This window comes from Cervus canadensis, chromosome X (genome assembly GCF_019320065.1).
Source record: "Cervus canadensis isolate Bull #8, Minnesota chromosome X, ASM1932006v1, whole genome shotgun sequence".
Lineage (NCBI taxonomy): Eukaryota > Metazoa > Chordata > Mammalia > Artiodactyla > Cervidae > Cervus > Cervus canadensis.
Window position 1 is genome coordinate 138,817,299 of NC_057419.1, and position 7,184 is coordinate 138,824,482.

The 7,184-nt window shown below is 38.2% G+C and overlaps 1 non-coding gene across 1 annotated transcript; it reads left to right on the forward strand.

Moving 5' to 3' along the window:
• Window positions 1-5,250: 5,250 nt before the first annotated feature.
• TRNAG-GCC lies at window positions 5,251-5,323 on the forward strand. Its single transcript has one exon. It is a non-coding gene; the product is annotated as a tRNA-Gly (tRNA).
• Window positions 5,324-7,184: the final 1,861 nt, after the last annotated feature.

Sequence of the window (7,184 nt, forward strand, 5' to 3'; positions counted from 1 at the left end):
TGACTGAGCATGCACGCACTTTGTAAAATAACCAAATTTGGCTGTGCTGGGTCTTAGTTGCAGCATTCGGGATCTTAGTCCCCCAATCAGGGATCAAACCTGTGCCCACTGCACTGGGAGTGTGGAGTCTTAGTTATTGGACCACCAGGGAGTGTGAGAAAGTCGTAGTGTCTGACTCTTTGCAACCCCATGCACTATACAGTCCATGGAGTTCTCCAGGCCAGAATACTGGAATGGGTAGCTTTTCCCTTCTCCAGGGGATCTTCCCAACCCAGGGATGGGACCCAGGTCTCTTACATTGCAGGCTGATTCTTTACCAGCTGAGCCACCACCAGGGAAATCTCTTGATATTTTTAAAATATAAGAAATTTTACAAATCAATAAGAAAAAGTTAAATAGTCTAATAGTAAAATGATTGGAAAAAAAAACAGTACTCAAAAGCAAGAACATAAACAGCCAATAAATGTTATGAAACACTGTTCAACCTCACTAGTATGTCTGTAGTGTAAATGCCCAACAATTAGCATTTTTCATTGTAATATGTGCTTGATGTTAAGCTTTCAATTGCTGTGTCATCCATTTCAAAGATGTCCATCTTCAATAAACATAGTGCCAGCTCCACAAGTAGATAAAGAGCCAGGCCACCCCACCTATGAAGTTCTCAATTTAGAAAGCCCTGAGTGACCTAGATAACTGATTGCTTACATTTCCTTTACTGTGCTTTAATTCTTGCTCTCATGTTTACCAGTGAAGGAAGAATCAAGGGGAACCTTGGGTACTTCATCCTTTAACCCATCAAAGGCAGAATCCCAGTTCCACACACTCTCTTTTTACCCATGACTTCTCTCTGTGGCCCTTGGACATGCTGTGTACTGTCCAGAACCTTGTAACCTTGTCTAGAACCTAAGTAACATACCTTGTTTTTTCAAAGTTCCCTGATAGTTGTGGCAGAAGTGTGTCTTGCAATTATAATAACAACCACAAGGGTCAGTCATGCCACAACTTTGGCTCCAGTTGGGGAATTCTCTGGGGCTTTCCTGGTGGCTCAAGGGTAAAGAATCCGCCTGCAATACAGGAAATGCAGGAGACACAGGTTCTATCTCCAGATCAGGAAGATCCCCTGGAGGAGGGCATGGCAACCCACTCCAGTATTCTTGCCTGGAGAATCCCATGGACAGAGGAGCCTGGCGGGCTACAGTCCATGGAGTCACAAACAATCAGAAATGACTGAAATGACAACACACGCACGTACGCACGGGTAACTGTCTATGGGGCCTCCTCACAGGTAGTACAGGCCCAAGTGAGTGCCACAGGCATCACTAGCTATAGGTGGAAAAAAACACAAAACAATGTCAAAGAAGGTCATTTGTGAAAATGACATGATGCTATTTTTTCTTATTAAATTGAGATGATGATTTTCAGGATTTCTTAGAATGTAGGGTAATGGGTACTCATACATTTTTGGGGGGAAATACACACTAGTATAAGCATTTTGATAGGCAAACTGGCTAAAGAAAAAAAATATTTTTAAATGTGTGTATCTAATGATTTCACTTCTAAGAATTTAACCTAAGGAAACAGTGGACAAAGAGAAAGTACAATAATGTTCTTATCAGTATTATTGATATAGAAAAATTAGCAATAGCTAGTCCATTATTATTGGTTATGTAGAATCAGTAAATTGTGTTATATACATGTGATGGGATGCTCTGAAACCATTTAAAATCATTGTCATGGACACTATTATGTGCACACAGATCCTGCTGTAAGACAGAAGGCCTTACTCCTCCAGCAGCTAGCAGAGCTGCTGGCATACTGTCCTCAGCTGTCAGCTTTTTCTGGGAACTCAGCCGAAGAGAGTGACCTACCTCAAGGTTACACTCTCTTCCGAGGAGCAGCTTGCATTCAATGACCAGTCAATGATGGAGTATAAAGGTTCAGCCTCCTTGCTCCAACTGGGGACAATTCTAGATTATTCCAGAGCTTGCTATGTGGTGTGCTTGTGACTGCATTGCAGCCCAACTTCTCTCTTTGTCCAATCTTTTTTCCTTTCCTTTCTCCCACAGGTTTGATCCCAAGAGCACTCACTAATATACTGTTGCTGAGTTGGAGTTTGATTTCTGGGAAATTCAATCTACAACAATTGTGTTGAAGAATATTAACATGGGAAGATATTAAAAATATTTTGCTAAATTAAGAAAGCTGATTGGCCATTTTTGGCAACATGACCGATTAAATTAACTGAAAACCCTTTTGATACAAACCTCTGTGTTCAGTTCAGTTCAGTTGCTCAGTCACATCTGACTCTTTGCGACCCCATGGACTGCAGCACGCCAGACTTCCCTGCCCATCACCAACTCCCGAAGCTTGCTCAAACTCATATCCATCAAGTCGGTGATGCCATCCAACCATCTCATCCTCTGTTGTCCCCTTCTCCTCCCACCTTCAATCTTTCCCAGCATCAGGGTCTTTTCCAGTGAGTCAGTTCTCATCAGTTGGACAAAGTATTGGAGTTTCAGCTTCAGCATCAATCCTTCCAATGAACATTCAAGACTGATTTCCTTTAGGATAGACTGGTTGGATCTCCTTGCAGTCCAAGGGACTCTGAAGAGTCTTCTCCAACACCACAGTTCAAAATCATCAATTCTTCAGCACTCAGCTTTCTTTATAGTCCAACTCTCACATCCATACATGACTACTGGAGAAACCATAGCTTTGACTAGATGGACCTTTGTTGGCAAAGTGATGTCTCTTCTTTTTAATATGCTGTCTATATCTGTCATAGCTTTTCTTCCAAAGAACAAGTGTCTTTTAATTTCAAGGCTGCAGTCACCATCTGTAGTGATTTTGGAGCCCAAAAAAATAACCTCTGTGAGTGTAAGATAAAATACACAAACATTTTTTTAATTGCATAACTAACTTCACAAGAAATAAAGGAAAACTCCTAGGTGCCAGAAATGAAGAGGAAATGGAAAATCAGAGTTATAATCTTGTGAGTGAGAGCTGAGGTTACCCTGGGAAGGAAGCTTCAGCTTTTAAGAACCACAAGGGACTTCCCTGGTGGTCCAGTGGTTAAGAGACCACTTGCCAAAGAAGGGGGTGTGGCTTCAGTCCTTGGTCTGAGAAGATCCAACATGCCATTGGGGCAACTCAGCCCATGAGCCACAATTAGTAAAGCCCACATGTCTAGTGCCCTTGCTCAGCAACAAGAGAAGCCACTACAATAAGAAGTCCTTGCACTGCAACTAAGAGAACTAAGAGTAGCCCCTGCTCGCTGCAATTAGAGAAAGCCCATGCACAGACCCAGCACAGCCAAAAAAAGAAAAGAAAAGAAAAGAACCACGGGAACAGGAGATGAGATCTTGGACCCAACATCTTGGACCCAATCTAAAGATCCCCTGGAAGGGCTGTACTCTCTATAAAAGGTTGGAGTAGAAACAAAATCTACATCTTTGGCATAGGCAAACCAGTAAGTTTATCAGCTGGTAAGTCAAAGATGGAAGAAAAAATTTCTTCTGAGAATTTAAAACACAGGCCTGAAACTCATGTGAGCTTTGGGTTTTAATTTAAACTACCTGCATGACCAGGAAAACTATACTGAGGCTCTCAGAAAAAGAAAAGGTAAAACCACATTGAAGGGCTGCTCCCTCAACACAGACTAAGAAACTTCTTAAAGCCCAATTAAGGAAGATATGTGAAACCCACAAGAATAAATGATCTACCATGAGTGGGGGTCAGTGGACACAATCACCAGCAAGATTAGAATCCTGAGAATCACTGAGCTGGGGGATAATAGATTTGAGAACATTACCCAATATTAAGGAAAAATAGAGATGGAAAATATGACTGAATATAGAATGAAAGGTCCAGCCTAAGAAGAGTTCCAGAAGGAAAATAGAATGGGAGAAAGGAAATATTCTAGTACACAATGGCTGGGAATTTTCCAGGACTGATGAAAGATTTAAAAACAAGTGTTGAACAAAATAAATACAATTAAATATATATTCAGACACATTATAATCAAACTGCAAAACACCCAAAAGAAAGAGAAAAATCTTAAAACTACCAGAGAGGAAAGATAGATTACCTTCAAAGGAACAATGAGATTGATAGCAGACTTTTAAATTACAAAATTTAGGCCAGAACACAGGTAAAGAGTATCTTCAAAATTCTGAAGGAAAATAACTGTCAACCTAGATTTCTAAGCCCAGCTAAATTATTGTTCAAGAGTGAGGGCAATGAAAACATTTCCAGAAATGAACTGAGAGAATCAAGAACTCATAAACTGTTGCTGAAAGAAATACTTAAAGTATGCAATTCAGAAAGGAAGTGCTGATGTGGAAAAAGGAATGGTGAGCAAAGCATTAGTAGACATGTGGGTAGATCTAAATAAGCATTGGCTGTAAAAAGAAAATAATGAGAATGATGGATAATTTGGGGTATGAAAACAAAATTGGAGAGGTACGCTTTAGTTAAAACTTTCTATGTCCTTAAATTTTCTTAAAGGTGGGTAGAGAAAAGGCAGAGAAATACCCAGCAGGTAAAGGAACATTTACCTTTAAAAGGTGGGTACAACTATTGAGAAACTTTAAACATTTGAAGTTTTAAAAAATGTATATATAACTTTCCAATCAGTAAAAGGAAAAAAAGATTTTGAAAACTAATAGAAAAAAAGTAAGAAAGGAGAAAAAAAGCATAGAATAAAGCAGAATAAGACAGAAATCCCATGATAAGGTGATATAAATAAATCATTAATAAATCAAGTGTATCATTAATCAAAATAAATGTAACTGGACTAAAACATGTGACTTTAAAGACAGAATCTTTGTTGCATTTAAAAATCCAAGGGCTTCCCTGGTGGCTCAGTGGTAAAGAAACTGCCTGCCAATGCAGGAGACACAGGTTCAATCTCTGGTCTGGGAAGATCCCACATGCCATGGAGCAACTAAGCCCATGCACCGCAGCTATTGAGCCTGAACAACTACTGAAGCCTGTGTGCCCTAAAGCCTGTGCTCCTCAACAAGAGAAACCACTGCAGTGAGAAGCCCATGTACCACAACTAGAGAGTAGCAACCCCCCTCCCATCACCACTAGAGAAAAGCCTGCACCACAAAGACGACCCAGCACAGCCAAAAATAAATAAATGAAATTATTAAAAATGAAGAAAATCGTATAAAATATAAGAGAAATGCTAAAATGTGGGGGATTTAAATAATTATTAAAAATTGTAAAAATCCAAAATTTGGGACTTCCCTTGTTGTCCAGTGGTTAAGATTTTGTGCTGCCAATGCAAAGGGCCCAGGTTTGATCCCTGGCTGGGGAACTAAGATCCTGCATGCTACACAGCACAGCCTCAACCCCCATCCCCAAATCCAAAATTTATATAAATTCTGTTTATAAACATCATATCTAAAACATACAGGCAAGGAAGGTGATGGGAAAAGATATGCCAGGAAAATAGTAAAAAGTTTATGTAGCTATGTTAATGTTAATCAAAAAATATTTAAAGCAAAAAATATTATTAGAGATAGAGAGTGTCACAGAATATTGATGAAAGGAATAATCCACAGGAAGACAGAACAAATTTAAGTCTGTCTGCACCTAAATATATTGTCTTAAGATATATAAAGCAAAAATTGACAGAATTACAAGGAGATACGACCAAATCTATCATCACTGGTAAAGTTTAATACACATCTTCATGTTGATACAGAAAGCAGGCCAAAAATTAACAAGAATGTGTAAGATTGGAACAACACTGTTTTAAAATATTTAAGTTGAAACACAACATTATAAATAAACTATACTTCCATAAAATTAAAATATTAAAAAACCTTGAATTTATATATATGTATAGAATTCTGTACCCAATAATTATAGAATACTCATTATTTAATATTCATTCTTTAAAAATACACATGGATCATTTTTCACACTCTTTTATTTTTATTTTTTTATCACACTCTTTTATAACAATGCAACACAACTGGAATTCCTAGAAACAGATGATAAAAAAGAATGCAGTTGGAAATGAAAAGAAAGTAGGTTATAAAACCAGTTTGTGTGTTATCTTCCTATTTGCAGAAAAATAACATTTATATTATGCATTAGAAAAAAGGGTTAGAAAGAAGCATTAAAAATGGTTAAGAGTGGTTATTTATGGTTTGCTTGCTTACAGGTGATTTTAATTTTTGCTTTATTTTTCCTTTATTTCTTTTTTTCTTTTTCTAAAAGAAAAATAAAACTTTCCGGCTGTGCCCCCTGTCCCAGGACGAAGGGCTCTCTGCACCAGACCTTGGTCTCAACACGTGGTGGGAAGTTTTTGCTTTATTTTTGAAGAGCTTTTCTGTTTTGTTAAAGTTTCCTGCTTGGACTGTGTAAGCATGCAGTTTTTTTTCTAATTACAAAAAAATCAAGAATGAATTTTACTTAGGATGAAGTGTAGAATAACTTATCTGGGCTATAGTCTCCTAGGTGGTCTCCCCATTTCCATTCTTGCCTCCAAATACATCTTCTTCTCCAAAACACTTAGAATAAATTCAAATTCCTAACCTTAGCCTGTAAAGTTTACTTGACATTGCTCCAGCCTGCATTTCCAACCTTACCGCCAGTCATTGCCAGGTTCATTCTACTCCAGCTGCACTGACTTTCATTTCCTTGAACTCTGTGCTCCAGGTTGTTTCCATTCTGGGTCTTCACATTTGCTATTCCTAGCATCTAGAAGCCCTATTACCTTCCTTCCCTCAACATTCTCTTTGCGTGGTTAAATCCTAGGTATTCTCCAAGTTTCAGTTGAGTATCAAATTCTTTGGGAAGCCTTTTCTGCTCTCCTTTCCCAGACTAGGTTTGGTTTTTCTGATATTCTCAAAAGCACCCTTTCTTTTCTTTCATACTAATAATAAACTTGAAAACATGTGTTTATGTGTTTACTTGGTTATTGTTGGGTCTCCCTTGCTAAACAACTTGCTCCATGAGGACAATGACCACATCTAGTTTGCTCATTGCTATATGCCTAGCATCTAACATAGTGCCCAGCATGTGATAAATACTAAGTAAATATCTGTTGAAAGAATGAATTAATGAGTGCATGAATGAATGAATCTGTACAAAGTAGACCAGAAATTATAAAATCAAAAAGGGAGGTAAAGTTCATGAAGGAGAAGGTTAATAACATGCCACAATCC